Raw genomic sequence first — 20,381 nt, forward strand, 5'->3', positions numbered from 1 at the left:
GCCCTCTTTCACCTGCGCTAGGCGAGTTTGAGCAAAATTCACATAGGGTTTCGAGAATATTCTTATCTCTTGGAGTCTTCTAGAAGTTTCCCTCACTTATCAACTCCTATGAGCTCGAAAATGGATGAGGAATGAGTTAAGATGCATCCTATCCTCTCATCCCTTCCTCCATGGAACTAATTCTAAGTATGGAAGGCCATTCAATACCTCCATTTATGACATAACCTCCTTCATCTTCCTATAAATTGAGCACTCATCTAAGTGATCAAGGGTTGGACTATGTTGAATTGTAAGGAGATAATGTTGCTATGAGAATTGACTTTGAGACAAGTATTGTTATGCTACAAGTTTGTCATGCTTTTGATGTGATGTGGATGGGATCCAAGCTAGAGGAGTGACTTCGAATCAAACTTGATGGTTGTAATTCCTTCTTCTATTCAATAAAGTATTTGAACCTTTTTCCCATATGCTTATATTGTTATATGATGCTTATATGTGTGAATGTATCTGATTCCATTTACTTGTATTCAATAGATCTTTTTCTTTGATCGGTTCTTTGTCTTTTGTTTGTGTTTATAGGTACTTCTCAAGCGTGTTAAGTATGAGAAGGAGCGACAGGATCGATACAAAGGAGACAAGAGGAAAGCGGAACTACAAGTAGGTCTTCTCATCTTCTTTGTCTTATCTATTTCTTATAGGAAAAGGCTAAAATGCTTTAAACTGTTGTTCTAGATATGGCTACTTATCTAGGGAATTAGTATTTATCCATAGATACCAAATTCTCCAAAACAAATTGGCGACTCCACTGGGGAAGATCATCCTTCCTAGTAGCTTATCCACCTCCTAGGACACTCTTGCAGACCCTACTTGTGTTCATTGATTGTATTTCAGCTCTATTGCATTGAATTTTGGTCAAAAACTATGTCAATTTGCCTCTTGAAATGGCTCACTGTCACCAGCGCAGGCTTGTGAGGGACACAGTGCACTGCAGAGCACCCTTGGCTTAGGGACAGTGCTCTGAAGCGCACTGTCTCCCATTCAAGGTTGTGTTGATCCTCCTAGGGTTAGTTTCCCACCTTTGGATTGAGTTTTTACCAACTTTCCTTTGTTTGATTGCTTGTTGATTGATCAATGAATGTCATGTCTCAGAAAACAAGTTTTTATCTCCTTTTCTAGACCTACTTTAAATTGGTTGATTAATGTTTCTTAAATGTTTTCTTTGTCATTATCGGTCCATAGTCAAAGTTAGATTATAGTCGATTAATATTTGTTCGAAATAAAGTGTCGTAAAAGTCTTATTTTCCTTCGAAACAGAACTGTCGTAAAGTCTTCGTTCTTGTTAAAGATTGATTGATTGTATGTGCATTAGTTTCCTTTTTGTTCATAATCAAATTAAGGAAATTTAAAAGAAATAAATGCATTTTGCATTGAAAAATTTTGTGTGTGCTCATATGAATAGTTTTGGGAAATCTCATTAGATTGTGCTCTTTACTCTGTGATTGAAAGAAATTTGATTGCTCTATCCCTATTAGCTAAGATTTTCATTGTTAAATTGAATGGAAAGAATGCTTATCATAATAGTTGCATTCCTAGGAATTTAAAAATACATCACGTGGTGAACTTGAAAGGAAATTCCTAAGCAAGATCAACTTAAAATTTATCTGAATTAACCTAATGGAGCATTGTCACTTAACGAAAAACATTTAGAGGTTCTAGGCTAGAGACGTGTTCCGGCATCGTAAAATAAAGCAGTTGTCGCTAACTCATCTGCAATAAATCCCGACTGTGATACCTCATTCCACATACGTGAGTATATCGTAGCTCGTCCACGTACCTTTGGGTATATAGGGCAGTGTTACAGTACGTAAAGTATATGGGAATGCTCTCACTGTGCGGTTTTGCATTAGACAACGCTTATACAGATTGAGCGTCCACGTACTTTTGGGTATATACGGGAGGACAACACTAGGTTGCTATCCATCCTTAGGTAATCAAGTCGGCCACCTTGTACACTATGATACACCAAACACATCATTAAGGGACACTGCCTGCCCGTACTTCTTGGTTCGCCAGGAGGTATTATGCAGTTCAGAGTTGCTTGGTAAACCTTTTGCCTAGATTATCCCTCTTTTGTTTTGTTATGTCACTTTGATTAAAATAAAAGTAATTGACCGCAAATAACGTCCTCCGCGCTTGCTCCTTAGCTGGTCTTAGGTTGAGATATATGGCAACAAATCTGGATTCCATCGATCAAGGAATTCCTTTTGATGGGAATCCTAGTCCTTTTCCTCCTTTTGGAAATATTGGTGTTCTATATATGGCTACATTGTCCCTTCCGGGATTTACCATTGGCTTACCAGTATGGTTGTTTTCAACCTCCTTGGTTCAAAATGTCGTGATTTATCCACAATCGAGTACTCCTCCAACTGGAAAAAATCAACCTCTAGTTGATCCTAAAGTTGACCCTTTGCCTTCTTCCTTGGTTGTTTCTTCCTCCCCTTCTTCCTCTTCACCTGGTGAAAGTATTGGTACTAGTAACCAGGTGGCTAAGAAGAAGAAGAAGAAGAAGCAAATTCAGCAGAGGGGCAACCAAGCAACCATTGCTTTGAATGCAACATCTAATGAGAAACCGTTCGTCAAGCCTCATAAAGTTCGATATCCATGCAAACTTTGTGCGGGAGACCATCTTCTTCGAAATTTTTCTAGTATTCCTCAGATCTTAGAAGAATGGTCTTCCCATTCACATCATCCTGTGTCATCAACTTCTGGAGATCATGTTGGTGACACACCATCAACTAGTGGTAGTAAAGTTCATGGAAAGAAGGGTAAAGTTAAGTTTCCCTGTAGGTTATGTGAAGGGAATCACCCCATTCACCTTTGTCCCTATCTGGATGAAGCCAAAAAAGTGTTGGATAACCGTCCTGCTTCACTGCAATGACTTCCATCTGGTTACAGGAGACTATCCCTTAATCCTTCACTAGTTGATAAAGTGACTGACCCAAATCAATCATCAGTCAAACCCACTCTCTATGAATGTGAATCCCATGAGTCTATACTTGACCCACCACAGGTCGAGGTAATAGTTGACCCGATTTCACCTTCAGTTAATCGTACTGTTCCCGTAGAGAGTGAGTATGATACCTTTCAGGTTCTTTTTGTTTCTTCAAATTCCAATGAGCTTGGAGGCAACCATCCTGTTCCATCAAGACAGGAGGAAACTCCTCCTCTTCCTGTAACTCAAGGGGATAATTCTCTCGTTCTTATGGTAACCCCTCCAAGTAGTCTGGTCACTTCCTTTAATTGGAATCGACTGGCAGGATTTCGTCTCCCTTCTTATGTGCCTTTCCAAATCATAGTACAAGTTTGTAATATGATTGTATCTGGAACTATTATAGATGAAGGTGCCTCTATGCGTATCATTTCCTTCACTGCTTGGCAAGCGCTCGGTTCGCTGCCACTTAGGCCAGTTACCCAGAATCTATTGGCTTTTAACAGAGGAACTAGTCAACCATTAGGGATCCTTCCTCAGTTGCCTATTACTTTGGGAGGAAAAATCATTTATCTGAATGTGATGGTAGTCCCAGGCCCTTTAGATTACAATTTACTTCTTGGGCGTGACTATGTTTATGACATGGGAGCTATTGTTTCAACACTCTTTCGAGTGATTTGTTTCCTGCATGAAGGCAGAATTGTCACTGTTGACCAGCTTTCATTTCCCAGTCCAAATATGGCTTCCATTAAACCATCTTCCCTAAATGGTCCTTTTGTCCCAATGGTATCTTCCCCGCCACGGGTCAATTATGTGGCAACCCGTTTCGTGCCTAAATCAACGGACGATCAATTCTGTGATGTTGTACATTATGTATTGGGGGCATTGGAATGAGATCCCTCTAATGATCCCTTCTAGAGCATTGTTCTCCCATCAAATGAGAACCTCTTGGAAGTCATGACCTCTTATGGGTCGTGATCAAGGAATATGAGGATAGTTTGTTGTCTTGTGTCAACCTTGTTAAAAAATGAAACAAGGGTCAATGAGGATAGTTCCTTGTCTTGTGTCAACCTTGTTAAAAAATGAAACAAGGAATATGAGGATAGTTCTTTTACTGTGTCAACCTCATTAAAAAAATGAAACAGGTCCATGAGGATAGTTCTTTTACTATGTCAACCTCACTAAAAAAATGAAACAGGTCCATCAGGATAGTTCCTAGTCTTGTTTCAACCTCGTTAAAAAATGAAACAAAGGGTATGAGCATATTTCCTTGTCTTGTGTCAAGTTCGTTAAAAAAATGAAACAAGGGTCTATGAGGACAGTTCTTTTACTGTGTCAACCTCATTAAAAAATGAAACAGGTCCTAGAGCATAGTTCCTTGTCTTGTGTCAATCTCATTAAAAAATGAAACAAGGAATATGAGAAAAGTTCCTTGTCTTGTGTCAAGCTCATTAAAAAATGAAACAAGATCCCCTAGAGCAAAGTTCCAATTCGAGGCTTTGATTAGATCTTGTAAAATCCCAGTCGAGACTTTCACTTGATATCGTAAATGAACCTTCATTCCATCCACCTGATAGCCACGAGTAGTCTACTTAAGTGAATGTAATGAAGCTTGGGGGGCATGCACCTAGTGGTAAAGTTAAGTTTCCCTATAGGTTATGTGAAGGGAATCACCCCATTCACCTTTGTCCCTCTCTGGACAAAGCCAGGAAGGTGTTGGATAACCGTCTTGCTTCACCGCAGTGACTTCCATCTGGTTATAGGAGACTCTCCCTTTCATCATGCTGGGGGCATGTAAACCAATCTCAAGCATAGTTCTTCATTTCAAGCTTGTGTAAAAATGAAACTGAATCCAAGCATAGTTTTTTGTTTCAAGCTTGTGTAAAAATGAAACTGAATCCAAGCATAGTTTGTCATTTCAAGCTTGTGTAAACATGAAACTGAATCCAAGCATAGTTCCCTATGGTTCAATCTTGTGTAAAAATGAACCCATATCCATTTTAACCCTCGTGATTGCCATTCTGTCAGCCTCTTCTGTCAGATGAACCTTGGTTTTTTTCTCCTTCCATCGTCACTATCTGCTTGGCCGATCATACGCTTTCGCTTGGTTGTTTTACCTTTTTGAGGAACAGTTGCAATGAGTGGTCTTATTAGCCAGCCTCTTCATATAAATCAACATCTTTTGAGAAGTTTCAACATCACCGAAACCAGTTGCTATCCTAGACACCACTCGTTCCTCAAATTGGAGTCCTATTTAAGCTCTTTTCAGACTCCCTAAATATGAAAATATTGTCGAGCGCTTGTCCTTTTCAGCTCGTTAATGGATTGGAAATGACATCCACTCAGTATAAGTTTAACCCTTTTTTGGGCTGAGATAAATTATTTACGTAAAAGGAATGCGTTGACCAAACATGGTCAATAGGTTCTCTCTCGTATTGTTTTATGCTTTTTTGGGCTTGAGAGACAAATATATGAAAAAGAACTTGTGGAGTTTCTTTTTGTCCCTTTTCAAACTCTCTAAACATGAAAAGGACTGAGTTATCTTTGTCGTTAAACTCGTTAAAGCATCAAATAGCGACAAACTTGTCCATCTAGACAAGACTGTGTTTCACCTTCCCTAGACTCATTAAAACATCACATAGCGATGGATTCACCCAAAGGGTGGAATTATACAACAAGCATATGTTATCCTCCTCAAGCTTCATAAAAATAAATAGGTACTGGTCAGCAATGACTGGGGAAAATGGGAAAAAGGGAAGAACCACTTTATGGTAGTAGGTCGCTCTTGAACATGACACTTTCACTTCATCACTGTGACTATTTGGGTTGGGTTATCAGCTTGATGGTTATCATACCATTGGTCTATCATACCATCAATCACTTTGTTTTGGGTCAATACTACCAATTCATTTTAGTGTCGCCAACATGTTTAAGAGAAGCCATCCAGTTAAAATTCATCCTTTGCAATACCATAAACCTTCATTTTCATGACCGTCATTCCTGAACCTTGTGTCGTCAGTTAAATTCCGTCTCCAAAATCATTACACTTGTTTCGTGTCGTTGATGTGGGATACATCAAGGCCCTCCTGCGATAAGTCGCTTCTTGTCTGCATCAACACATTATCCAATAAGTTGACTTAGAAACACCCTTTTAGTACCTTGAGGCTTGCATACATCAATGGCAGGTTTCTTACTTCTGGCGATAGGTTGATATCAATGGCCTTCGACCGAAAGACCTTATATGGTGTTCGACATCAAATCATCAATTCACACCATGCAGAATGTACTGTAGTACCATGAGGATCATTATCATTATTGATGATTTCTCTCACGTCTGTTAACAACTTACACCATTGGCTGGTAATTAGATGGTGTCTTCCCATGTTCGACTTCAAATCACATATTCACATGGTTAGACTCGTACTTTAGAAAACGATTGAACGAGATAGAAGACCCCGAATCCAATTTCATCCATCCGGGCTGCAATTTTAGGAGTACTAAATCATATGTACAATGGCCTTACACTGATGGTCATCCATTCATGGGTCTATATCTTTAGACGACTATCTATGTACATGTAATGAAAGTTTATATGTTGAGTATGGGTATGCCTTCCCTCAGCAATTCATGTAAAAATCAAAATATCATGATATATGTATTGTAATTGATGCTTTAGGGGGAAGCTATTACAGATCCATTTCGGCACATCACTCCCATCATCCAGATCAATGTTTTAGGGCTCATCAAACCCTAATTTCAGTTGCTACATGCCCTAAACAATTCACCCTTTTGAATGCCTCCTTCCCAGACAGTTTCATGACTTGAAGACATCCTGAAATTATCTCTAGAGGGACCAACGCAGCTAGGCCCATGTAAGGGTGTGCTACAGAGCAGTTGAGTCCATGCCAAGGTGCTCTACGGAGCACTTAGGCCCTCTTTCACCTGTGCTAGTCGAGATTGAGCAAAATTCACATAGGGTTTGGGGAATATTCTTATCTCTTGGAGTCTTCTATAAGTTTCCCTCACTTATCAACTCCTATGAGCTTGAAAATGGATGAGGAATGAGTTAAGATGCATCCTATCCTCTCATCCCTTCCTCCATGGAACTAATTCAAAGTATGGGAGGCCATTCAATACCTCCATTTATGACATAACCTCCTTCATCTTCCTATAAATTGAGCACTCATCTAAGTGATCAAGGGCTAGACTATGTTGAATTGTAAAGAGATAATGTTGCTATGAGAATTGACTCTGACACAAGTATTGTTATGCTACAAGATTGTCATGCTTTTGATGTGATGTGGATGGGATCCAAGTTAGTGGAGTGACTTCGAATCAGACTTGATGGTTGTAATTCCTTCTTCTATTCAATAAAGTATTTGAACCTTTTTCCCATATGCTTATCTTGTTATATGATGCTTATATGTGTGAATGTATTTGATTCCATTTACTTGTATTCAATAGATCTTTTGCTTTGATCGGTTCTTTGTCTTCTGTTTGTGTTTACAGGTACTTCTCAAGCGTGTTAAGTATGGGAAGGAGTAACATGATCGATACAAAGGAGACAAGAGGAAAGAGGAACTACAAGTAGGTCTTCTCATCTTCTTTGTCTTATCTATTGCTTATAGGAAAAGGCTAAAGTGCTTTAAACTGTTGTTCTAGATATGGCTACTTATCTAGGGAACTAGTATTTATCTGTAGATACCAATTTCTCCAAAATAGGCACTAATGTGTACAATACCATTCACATTACAATAGGCTAACATGTGATTAAAAAAATGTTAATGCACTAAATAAAACAACTACATTGATTCAAGTAATACAATGTGTAGTGTAATAAGTTTTAAAAGGATTGTTTTGCAATGTGCACTAAACATATCATTTCTCTAGTATGCTCTAAATAGACCATTGCATTAGCGTATCTTTATACAAGGAGCATTTCATCAAGATCTCATTAAATTATTTTATTTTAAAAATGGCTTTTGAAGTGTACCAATTATAGGTACACATTGGTGCATAACACCAACATATGTAACAAGGCAGATTAAGATATTTTATAAAGGAAAACATGTTAGTAGTGTGCCCCATACTTTTCAATGTGCTAATGCATTGGAATATGAAGCACATTGGAGTAGGGTAAAAAAAACACCAACCAAATTATTATTTCAATTTTCCTTTAGTACTGTTAGCTTTGCTGTACAAAAGAATAAAAAATGGATTCAAACACTCTCAAAGGCTGCAAACACACTTATAATCATGCCAAAGGATCCATTGATGCTGTCGAAATCCTCAAATTATGGCTAAAGGCTTTCCACCGATTGAAAAACTTGCAAGAGGAAAGCCCTTTGGAGGGTGGAAATACACTATCGGGAGGCGGAAATACCCCAAAAACTATGTAAAAACCAAGATTACAGGCTTAAGCATCCGCTTCAATCTCAGCTGTTGGATCTGGCTGATCAACGGTCCAGATCGCGTTGGCATATCGCAATGGAGGATTTACCAAAGGGGCCTTATTATGCGCCAACGAGCGATCGCTGATATCGCATCGGCGTATCGCTATCGGCACTTGCAATGGAGCATGGGCCTTTTATGTTCCGATCCGATGGGCCGGACCCGACGGCCATACAACGCTGCACTTTATATTATTTCGGGTCTGTGGCGATCGCCGATATCGCATCGGCACTTTCAAAGGGGCGGGGCTTTAACATAAGTTATGGTGCGGGCCGACGGGCCGGACCCGATATATGCACAACACTCCATTTCATATTTTTTCAAGTCCGCGCCCATAGCGTTTTCAATGTATTTTGTGTATTTTCTTTGTATAAAGAAAATACAAAGGGAAGCTTGTGGCAAGCACCGATTGCGATGGGATTTCGGATCCGAAAGGGTTCTAAAGGCCAAATATATATATTTCAAATCCGCCAAAGCCAATTTTTCATGGTTTGCGGCAGTTTTGCAGGTATTTGTCAAATATTAAAAAACAAGGGAGGGGCCTGTTTTAACGTGAATTGCGAGCCAAAGGCGGACCCGATAGTGAATAGACTATGCCTGAGCCTTTTAAAAGTCAACATGGAAGTAGTGATGGGCGGGAATGCATGGTTTGGGCATCGTTTCACTATTTTTAAACCAAAGCAGTCATGATAGAGCCGTTCAATGATTCAGCAGCAGCATTTAATCAGCAGTATGGCCGAGGAGGAAACAGGACACCACAGATCCAGACAGAGCATTCAATGGTTATGGGTTTCACCCATATTTCTTTCCACTTGCCCAAGAAGGACTGCAGAGAACCAGAGAGGGTCTAATCTATTTAAAACTCAGACAGATTTATATCAGAGGCCCATTCCTGAATATGAATATGGTTGGTGGCCATTTATGGGCTCCTCCACGCATGGTTTGACAGAGATGTTTTGTATTGTAACACTATATATACTCAGAACAAAAAATTTAAGGATTGATGAGTGTTTGATGAATGAAAGCTTTGTTGTTGCCTTTAACTTCTGGAGATTGTAAATACTATGAGGCCTGCAGCTTCTGGTCTTGATTTTCAACTAATACAAGCTTCTTTTGCTGTCACCTGCTCACTTTCCACTTATTTTTCTTGTTCTAGGCTGTGCCTGCTTGCATTTATTTGATGTGCTGTGAATGTTTGATATCAGAGGGGCTGTCATCCCACCTCTGTATTATAATTTAGTGGCTCATTGAAATTTCTTGCAGATTGTTGTTGTTTAATATCAGGGAGCTGTCATCCTGTCTGTATATTAAACGATAGTTCTACAGATCTTCTAACTGGTTGCAGCTGGCCATCACAGGGTCCTGTGCATCTGCTGGTGCAATTAGTTTTCTCCATCATCACCTTTACCTTAAACTGTGAGTAGGTGGTGGTTGAAAGCCTTGTAGTTTGGGGGTCTTCACCCATGTCTGGGGATAGTCATAGTAGGAGTGGTTATCTGGCTTAAATTTGCAGCATTTGTTCCATTCATCCACCATTTATCCAACTATATTTGGTTGAATTTGTAATGTTCCCAAGCATCACCGATATGCAACCTAGGTGAGTTTCTTGGGGTGATAACATTAAATGGCGCCGTTGCCGGGGAGAGGAGAATTGGAGCTCAAGCTTCCCTGGGAGAACGACATAGTTTCAAGCTTTGATGACAGACAAGGTTTGAACACAGTATTGGTTGTAATCATCTGTCTGGCGACTCCACTGGAGGAAGGCCATCCTTTGGTGACTCCACATTGAAGTTCTGGTCTAGTTCGTGAAGCATGCTCGGAGAAATCTTCAGAAATCACTAGCTGGCCAGTGCCTGATCCTGAGAGGATCGATAAGCAGAAAAAACTTTGCGGAAGGGAGCATCAGGATCAGGTAAGCCTTAAACAATTTTTATGTGTCTCTGTTAGTGAAGTTCACCTTCAGAGATTCATACCGCTCCCGGTTATTCATTTCCTTTTCGGACCTCAGTAGAAAAAGTATCCCATACTGTCCATCATATTCCTCTGTTTCTGTCATTCTTTTCATTGATTCATTTCACTCAGTCCACCAGTATCCCTTTCGTATACCTCAGCCATGGCAAGTCAGCAAGCTCTTACAAGGATGGAAAGAATCATTGCCGCTAGGTATGAACCCTTGGTCTTGCCTATCCCGTTGAATGCCATGCCTGTAGGAGATTATCAGAAATACATGCCTAAGTTTACTGGTACAGAAGGAGTAACAGCTGAAGAGCACCTTGAGTCATTTTACAGCTATGTTGTTGACCTGAATATCAATGACGATGATGTGTTGATGAGGGTTTTTGTCCAAAGCCTAGATGGGGAGGCTAGAAATTGGTTTAGAAATTTACCCCCTAGGTCTATTGCAGACATCGAGACCTTAGGTGATGTGTTCCTTGAGCACTGGGGGGACAAAGAAGATCTGCTCTATGATTATACTGAGTTTGGGAACTTGCAGAGGGATGGGCTCTCATCATCCTCAGATCATAGGATCGACGAAATGGCCAGGGTGATTGAGTCTTTGGCCTTTGAAGTTTCCAAATTAAGAGCTGAGCAGTATTTTGAGGAAGCAGGAGCTCCTTGTTCCTTTACTCTGCCAAAGCCCAATCCATACAGAGGAGCACAGGAGCAGTTGCAGATTTTGCAGAAAAGCAGAGATACAAATGGAGACAAAAGGGTGAAGACCCTTTTTCAGAGTATAGTCATGGAAGAGGAGCAATACGAAGAAGAGGAGGAGGTCCATGGTGTGGAAGATAAGGGCAGTGCCCCTTTCCTAACCAGAGCTGCATATGAAGAAGCAGTATCCAAGAGCATTGCTTATCAGTTTGTTGTACCTGCAGAACAACAAGCTTATCAGCAGAAGCAGCCAGCAGCAGGTCCCTTCCTCCAAGAATTTGTGCCCGAAGCCAGCTCACCTCCCCATGGCTATGCAGACCTGCAAATTTTCCAGCCTGCTATTGTCCCCAGTTCAGTGATTAAAAAGGGGGAGGAAAGCTCCCCATCATCTTTTGCTTCTCTGTCTGCTCAAGTGAAAATCCCTCTCAGTTGCCCCTTAAACACTGAGGCAGGAAATAGTTCAATGATCGAGGCTGAAGCTGATCATCTCAGTCTTGATATTATGAAACCTGCTCAGATGGCCTCCACACAGACTGAAGAGGCAGCTTATCAATTAACAGAGGAAGAGGGTGTACAGTTTTGGGATTCCTCCTTGGATGAGGACTGTTCTAAGCAAGATGAACGAGCAGAAAATGTCTCTGTGTCCCCTGCACAAGGATACAATGGTGCATCTTTCATATTAGTTGTGCAGACTACAAAAGACACAGACAAGTACACAGCATACATGGTTATTCAGCAGGTGTACAAATGCTCCCATAAAGAACATCCAAGGAGGAGAATACGCAGAGGGGAAATGAAATTTGATCCCTACCTACCTGTCAAGCTCAAATGTCCTAAACTCTTTGAGGTAGAGGATCAAATCAATCCAGTCCTGCTGATCTATGATGAACCGGGCTGAGAGCAGGAGAAACAGTTTTGGTTGCCCTGCTAATGGGCAAATTTTGAAGTTTAAGTTTTCAGGCTTTTATGTTTGTAATTAAGTTCTTTTACAGTTTTATGTTGTATGCTTAATTGACTCCATGCCCAATGGACACTAGGCAAGTGTTTTTATAGCTGTTTTTGTATGAAGGCATTGGTCTGCAGGTTCTTGAGACCTCACAGGGAGGATCTCATCCCCAGAAGGAGCCAGTGTTAGCTTTGCTGTACAAAAGAATCAAAAATGGATTCAAACACTCTCAAAGGCTGCAAACACACTTATAATCATGCCAAAGGATCCATTGATGCTGTCGAAATCCTCAAATTATGGCTAAAGGCTTTCCACCGATTGAAAAACTTGCAAGAGGAAAGCCCTTTGGAGGGCGGAAATACACTATCGGGAGGCGGAAATACCCCAAAAACTATGTAAAAACCAAGATTACAGGCTTAAGGATCCGCTTCAATCTCAGCCGTTGGATCTGGCCGATCAACGGTCCAGATCGCGTCGGCATATCGCAATGGAGGACTTACCAAAGGGGCCTTATTATGCGCCGACGAGCGATCGCCGATATCGCATCGGCGTATCGCTATCGGCACTTCCAATGGAGCATGGGCCTTTTATGTTCCGATCCAATGGGCCGGACCCAACGGCCATACAACGCTGCACTTTATATTATTTCGGGTCTGTGGCGATCGCTGATATCGCATCGGTACTTTCAAAGGGGCGGGGCTTTGACATAAGTTATGGTGCAGGCCGACGGTCCGGACCCGATATATGCACAACACTCCATTTCATATTTTTTCAAGTCCGCACCCATAGCGTTTTCAATGTATTTTGTGTATTTTCTTTGTATAAAGAAAATACAAAGGGAAGCTTGTGGCAAGCGCCGATTGCGATGGGATTTCGGATCCGAAAGGGTTCTAAAGGCCAAATATATATATTTCAAATCCGCCAAAGCCAATTTTTCATGGTTTGCGGCAGTTTTGCAGGTATTTGTCAAATATTAAAAAACAAGGGAGGGGCCTGTTTTAACGTGAATTGCGAGCCAAAGGCGGACCTGATAGTGAATAGACTATGCCTGAGCCTTTTAAAAGTCAACATGGAAGCAGTGATGGGCGGGAATGCATGGTTTGGGCATCGTTTCACTGTTTTTAAACCAAAGCAGTCATGATAGAGCCGTTCAATGATTCAGCAGTAGCATTTAATCAGCAGTATGGCCGAGGAGGAAACAGGACACCACAGATCCAGACAGAGCATTCAATGGTTATGGGTTTCACCCATATTTCTTTCCACTTGCCCAAGAAGGACCGCAGAGAGCCAAAGAGGGTCTAATCTATTTAAAACTCAGACAGATTTATATCAGAGGCCCATTCCTGAATATGAATATGGTTGGTGGCCATTTATGGGCTCCTCCACGCATGGTTTGACAGAGATGTTTTGTATTGTAACACTATATATACTCAGAACAAAAAATGTAAGGATTGATGAGTGTTTGATGAATGAAAGCTTTGTTGTTGCCTTTAACTTCTGGAGACTGTAAATACTATGAGGCCTGCAGCTTCTGGTCTTGATTTTCAACTAATACAAGCTTCTTTTGCTGTCACCTGCTCACTTTCCACTTCTTTTTCTTGTTCTAGGCTGTGCCTGCTTGCATTTATTTGATGTGCTGTGAATGTTTGATATCAGAGGGGCTGTCATCCCACCTCTGTATTATAATTTAGTGGCTCATTGAAATTGCTTGCAGATTGCTGTTGTTTAATATCAGGGAGTTGTCATCCTGTCTGTATATTAAACGATAGTTCTACAGATCTTCTAACTGGTTGCAGCTGGCCATCACAGGGTCCTGTGCATCTGCTGGTGCAATTAGTTTTCTCCATCATCACCTTTACCTTAAACTGTGAGTAGTTGGTGGTTGAAAGCCTTGTAGGCTGGGGGTCTTCACCCATGTCTGGGGATAGTCATAGTAGGAGTGGTTATCTGGCTTAAATTTGCAGCATTTGTTCCATTCATCCACCATTTATCCAACTATATTTGGTTGAATTTGTAATGTTCCCGAGCATCACCGATATGCAACCTAGGTGAGTTTCTTACGGTGATAACAAGTACTTCACACATGTTCAAGCTTCAATACTCTCCGAGAATGTAATAATGAGGGAGGAAATCATAACATAATCCTATAACACAATGTTAATAGATCCATAATGTCCATTTATTATAAGTTTAGTTTTTTAAATTTTCAAAGGTTCAGATACTATGCATTCAATCTTGTTAATATTAGTGTATAGTCCATGATCCAAAGCAATAGTAAAATATATACCGTAAAATGTATACTTTATATTTAGATCCAATAATATATATTAGATTAGGTAAAACATAACATAAACCATATTAACTAATATACTTTTGAGTTTTTATTGATGACATTTAATAGTTTTACTATGTTAGTCATCTTATATGTCCCATAAGATCTACTTAGTCATATCTCTTATATACAAATCTTATGGCATGTCAGGGTCAAGGACATTTGATTTTAGGATCCAAATATTTTATTGTGAGTGTTCCATGTAATTTCAAACCAAGATTCAAGATTTAATAAGTTATTTGTGTGTTATGTTCATTTTGTTTTTTCCTTATGATATATATGTGAAAATTTGTAACACAATTATGTTATTAAAGGGTTATTTTTTAATCAAACCTTTATTGGTGAAGGGTTAATTTATTATGAGAACATCACTCTTGAAGGGCTAAATTTTAAACATAACGTCTCTTGATAGTAAGCATAAGGATCCAAAACGTCAAAAATAAAATTGTATGATGGGTAAAGAGAAATCCAAATTCCAACCCTGCTCATAGTGTATTGAATAGTGTATAGACTGGGAAATATTTCTCACCCGCTCTAAACAAACAAGTTAAGAGGATGAAGGGGGCATGCAAAGCAAGGAGTAAAGTGGAATATGCCACCATGCATTGTCATACGTTGTCTCTGACGATAAGAGGATGATTGCACGCAAAGGGAGAGACATAAAGCATAATTTGCCAATGTGACGTTATTTAATTATTATATCTTTTTATATTTTGGTTAGAAATTAGTGAATTTCTTTTCATTTTTTTCTAAATTTTTATTTTATTTTTGTTATATAAATTTAGCACTCAAATTTTTTTATAGAGCATTTAAGTGAAAAATCATATTTCAAGAAAATTAAACAATTTAAACTAAAAAGGACTTGGAAATAATGCTTATTAGTATGTTGTGTTATAGCCTAGATTTGCCTCAGGCTGAAAAGGCAAGGTTCTAGGTCCACATCAAACCACGCTTAGCCTCGTAGCTAGCCCTACGAGGACAGGAGAGGGCTCTCTCCGGGTCAATCTCAGCAAAAGATAATCAATGGGGCTTGAGATGACTGATTTAACAACTGATCTTAGGCTAGGTATGAAGGTGAAAAGTTTTGATTTGAGTTTTTGGGGGTTTTGTTGGAAAAAGGGACAGGAAAATTTTGGGTCCGGGGATGAGGCCAGATTTTTGCAGAGTTCAGGTAGGGGCAAGATAGGCAGTAGTTTTGATGCTTTGGATTGAATGAATGGGTGGATCAGACTGGTGAGGAGCCAAGGAGGGAAAGAAGGTCTCAAGAGTCCTCCTCAAACAGATGAAAACATGAAGAATTAAACAAAATATCAAGGCAGAGCATAGCAGTCCAATGAATTCTACCTTAATCACTCATTTGTTTAATTGCAGAAGACAAGAGAAGGGAAAATGATACACATAAACATCAGTGAACTTAAAAATACATAGAGAAACACACCATCAAAACATAGAGCCACATGGATCCCAACAAGTGCTGCAAAACCCTGGTCTTTCCTTTGCCAAAATTGCAGAAATGAAATGTACAATAGAGTGCCAAGCAATCCCAAGTATCCAACCCTGAAAATGACTGAGAAATTACATGATATAGACAAGCCTAACTCCTTCCCATGCCTCTAGGGGTCGATCTCATCATTCTAGGAGCTGTTTGAACCAATTCTAAACAAGGAACTAAAATCTAGGTAGTCAAACAACTTACCCCTATATGCTAGGAAACTGATTCATTCATTTAATTTTCACTTTTTAGTGAATGAATCCTCTAGAACAAGTAAAAATGTGCCAATATTACATCATGGTTATCAAATTACATCATGAAAGGTCAAGAGTAACATCAAAAAGCAAAACTGGGTGAATTTCTGAGCTGAACAGTGAAAAATGGGCAAAAATCCTCTATGCGCCACGCCTGATTCTCTATGCGTCGCACCACTTTGGAGCTGATTTTGAGGCACTTCCTGAAGTCCAAATTGAGCCCAAGTGTGCTTGTTGGAAAGCCCTGTCTACTTTCCAACCCAAGTGGAATTTCTAAATTTGGATGTCATTTTCCCCTCCAAAACTTCAATCTCCCAAGACTGCTTCCTGTGTGTCAAAATAGGGGCAGTGAGGTCATTTTTTGAGTGTTTTTGGCCTCCTGAGGACTCAAAACCTGCCCAAATTTCTTGGCCATGCACCAGCAACCATAATTTATCATGAAAAATCTAGAAATGTAAGCTTTTTGTGATTTGGAGCTCCCTAGCAAAAGCGCACGCCATGTGGCGCGGCGCATAGGGAGAAAAACTCTATTTTTTAGTGCCAAAATTTGTCAAAATGCCAAAAATGCCCCAAATTTCTTGAAATTTGGGCTGGGGCTTCTCCATCAAGTGTCATGCTGGGCTAAAGAGGCTTCGGCCAATATCCGAAGACGATCATGCTCCTTTTTCCTCTTTTGCTTCCTTATTTCCTTCTTTAATTTTGCCTTTAGATTCCTTATTCGTGCCTTACAAACCTTGTTCCGTGCCATGTAGTGGAAAGCCATGTGTCTCAGCAATGCTTTGTCCCTGTCGGCCTTGTCCAGTAGTCTCTCCAAGTGGATGTTGACTCTCTTGAGCCAAGACTCCCGATGCTTGCTAATGTGTGAGGTTTCTTGATGAGATTTATGGTGATTTTAGTTTTCTGCCTCCAAGGGTAAGAATGTATGAGGGACTATGGAGAGAGAGGGTAAGAGGGGTTTTAGAAATGTTGCTGACTAGAATTTGGGGAATAGAAGGGTTTTAGGGATAGTTTTTAGACTTTAGGATAACAATTAGGGTTTATGAATGTGTAGCTAGGGTTTAGGATAGTGGGAGTTAGGAATATAGGGTTAGTCAATTTGGTCCTCAACAATGTCCAACAATGCCAGCAGACCCATGAGGGAGGTCCTTAATAAGTTTTTATTTTCAATATTTTCATCATCATATGCTCAACTATGACTTTTCTTCAAAACTCCGTTTTGAAGAAAATTTGTCATTTCGTTTTGTAATAAATTGTCATGTAATTTTCAAAAAGTTTTTCAGTTGTTGAATTCTCCAGGCGCAGCCCTGGTCTTCCTTTGTCAAGACATGCCACTATCCCTACAAAAATAGCCAAAATATTCATCATTCAAGCCAAAAAATCAAGGAGGAAACAAAAAGACAGAGTTGTATTAAAGTGAAGAAAATGCCAATTTTAAAACATTACAAAAGTGGGTCTTTACAAAGACAAAATCAAAGCCATGTCTTTATAAAGATATTTCTATGTGTTCAAAGCCCATTTGCATGCCAAGAAAAAAGAGGAGGCATCTCAAAGTGATTTTTGTGAAAGAGTGAGAAATTGGACAAAAAATCGCTGCAACTTGGCGACGCGGTGCACTGGGCAGAAGGAGCGGTGCACTGGGGAGGCACGGCGCACTGGGAGAAATCGCGCAGTGCATTTTTGAATGGGCGCGGCGCACTGGGAGAAATCACGCAGTGAATTTTTGAACGGGCGCGGCGCACTGGGAAGGCGCGGCGCATTAGGCAAGTTACGCAGCGCACATAGCCAACTGGCCCGAAAAGTTCCAGAACGTCCTCCAAATGCCAAAAACGTGCAAATTTCTCTTGATTTCAAGTAGGTTGAGCTCCTCCTTCGCTGTTCATCCATCCAAGTTTATGGTGTATATTATGTTTGATGTGGTGAATGCCCGATGTGTGGAACAGGGGATTTGTTGAAATGAAGCGAAATGAAGGGGATAGGGGGCTTCTAAATTCTTGAGGAAATTTTGAGAAGTAGGGAAGGATGTTAGGACACAAGGGAAAGTGGAATTTCAAAGATTGAGTGAGGAGAAGGGGTCCAAAAAGGCAAAACACAGGCCTAGCCTTGAAAATTGTCAAGTTGTAGCAAGAAACTAGGGTTTGTGGAAAAATGAGGAATTTGGGGGATCTGAGTGATGGGAAGTGTTTGATAAGGTACTTTAAGGATAGGGGAAGGTGTATGAACATCAGGATACAAGTTTTGTTGATGATTTGACCTCCAAGAGAAATTGCCTTCAAAATCCTAGGAGAGGGAAATGAACCTTACCTAGGCGCGACTGAAGCATGAACAAGGTGTAAAATGACCCACTAGACCCTAACATGATGATGACAACCCTTTGAATGATGGTAGACTCAGCTGAATGGTGACATGGACTGACATTTGGACAACTTTGGAAGGAGTAAAAGTAAACCCTAGACCTAATGCCTAGTGACCAAATTTTGCTTGAAGACTCACTGAAATGACAAAATTTGACCTTGACACTTTAAAATCACTTTGTAAGAGCATGTTTGATCACTGGAGGAAGGCTGCAAAGACTGACACTAACATTGGCTCCAATGGGGATGGTAGCTCCTTGGAGGTGCCAAGAACAACAGATCTTTGGGAGAGCAGACAGTGCCTTCATCCATTGGGCAATGGAGTCAAAACTCAAGCTAAAATGCATGACTGAAAACCGACACAAACTAACTTAACAACAAGACTGAAAACTGACTCACAAATGACTCATGACTGACTTAACTAAAACAAGAACTTACAAAGCTTATTGAAGGGCAGTAGTCCATCAAGATTTCAAATCATGATGACAACCACTTGCATACTAATGAAATATGTACAATCATGTGTAATGAGATTTCCAATGTAACCAATCCAGCAGATGGCTACATACCAAATTTCTGCTCTCACTTTTCTCGAACAAGCAGAAGGATGAACCTGTAGGCAACTCACAATAACCACTGAAACCAAGGCTTATGATAACAAACTAGCCAACATTCATATTCTCAGGTGCTTGCAAAAGAATGCTGAAAGGATCTTGAAAATTCTGAAGCACTAGCTTGTCTTGAGATCCAGCAGCAAAAATACAAGTACTTCCTTCGTTCTGATCTGAAAGAACCACTGGTTGCTGAGTGATAGGAAGGCATAGAGAGGTATAAGCTTCCGCCATCTGAGTGTTAGCTGTAAATTCCTTGACCGTGAGAAATTCTAGCATATTGTCTCTCTCAAGCTCATATTCCTCAACTTCATGGTCTAGGTCATTCTTAAACAAAAGACAATCTTCAAGATTATCAAATATGACAGCCTTATCATCTTTGTGAAAGAAAATATTATCTTTTTGCTGATCAATTTTTAGGCCCCTATACTACTAGTGTAACCCCTTATTGTTAGTAGTACAACCCACTTATTATATTGATGTACCCATGTAGTGCCCATATTGTTACTAATGTGCCCCATAGAAGCCCACTATTGTTATTATTGTGCCCTTACATTATTATTGTTATGTCGGCTCTGATTATGTTATGACCCCTTAGACTCCTATATATAGAAAGGAGGTCTTTTCATTTGTATCATCCAAGAATTGTTCATTTATGTAATGTAAAGGAGGTTGCCCCCTCGAAGAGGCTGAATTCTAAGGCGTTGATCTATCTTTTCTATCTTTTCTTGAGCTGGTTTCATAACATTTGGTATCAGAGCTTTGGATTCTAGGGTTTCGCTGCTCCAAACAGGTCATCGTGGTATTTTCGCTATAACTTTTTTATGTGATGTTTCAGAAGTCGCAAAAAAACCCATTTGAGAAGAAATCGTGCTAAACCTTGGGTCCAAATTTCAGAGCTTTTCGCGTGATATTTTTGGATATATGATCTGAGGAAGTTGGTCTTTTTGCAGACTCCTGAATTACATTCAAAACAGGTGACCTGGGGAAAATCGTCATAACTTTCTCTCTGAGGATCGGATTGAAATTTCGTAAGAAGGTACAGAAAGAGGACGGACTGTAGTTTCTTGTATATCTTTTTCAGAGCCAAAAGTCGAAAAATTGACACGTGGCACTTCATACAAGTTCGCTCTTCTGGAAAGGTCTATAATCAGGTCATCTTGGGAGATTGTGCATAACTCTTTTTTGGAGAATCCAATTTGGATCAGACTGGTAGCATTGGAAAGAGGACATAGAGGGCTATTACAGGTAGCAATTTCAGAACTTAAATATCTGCAAGTACAAAGTTACAGTCGTTTCAAGA

Source organism: Pinus tabuliformis, chromosome 1_2 (genome assembly GCF_031772625.1).
Source record: "Pinus tabuliformis cultivar Carrire ecotype Pingquan chromosome 1_2, CPIR1, whole genome shotgun sequence".
Lineage (NCBI taxonomy): Eukaryota > Viridiplantae > Streptophyta > Pinopsida > Pinales > Pinaceae > Pinus > Pinus tabuliformis.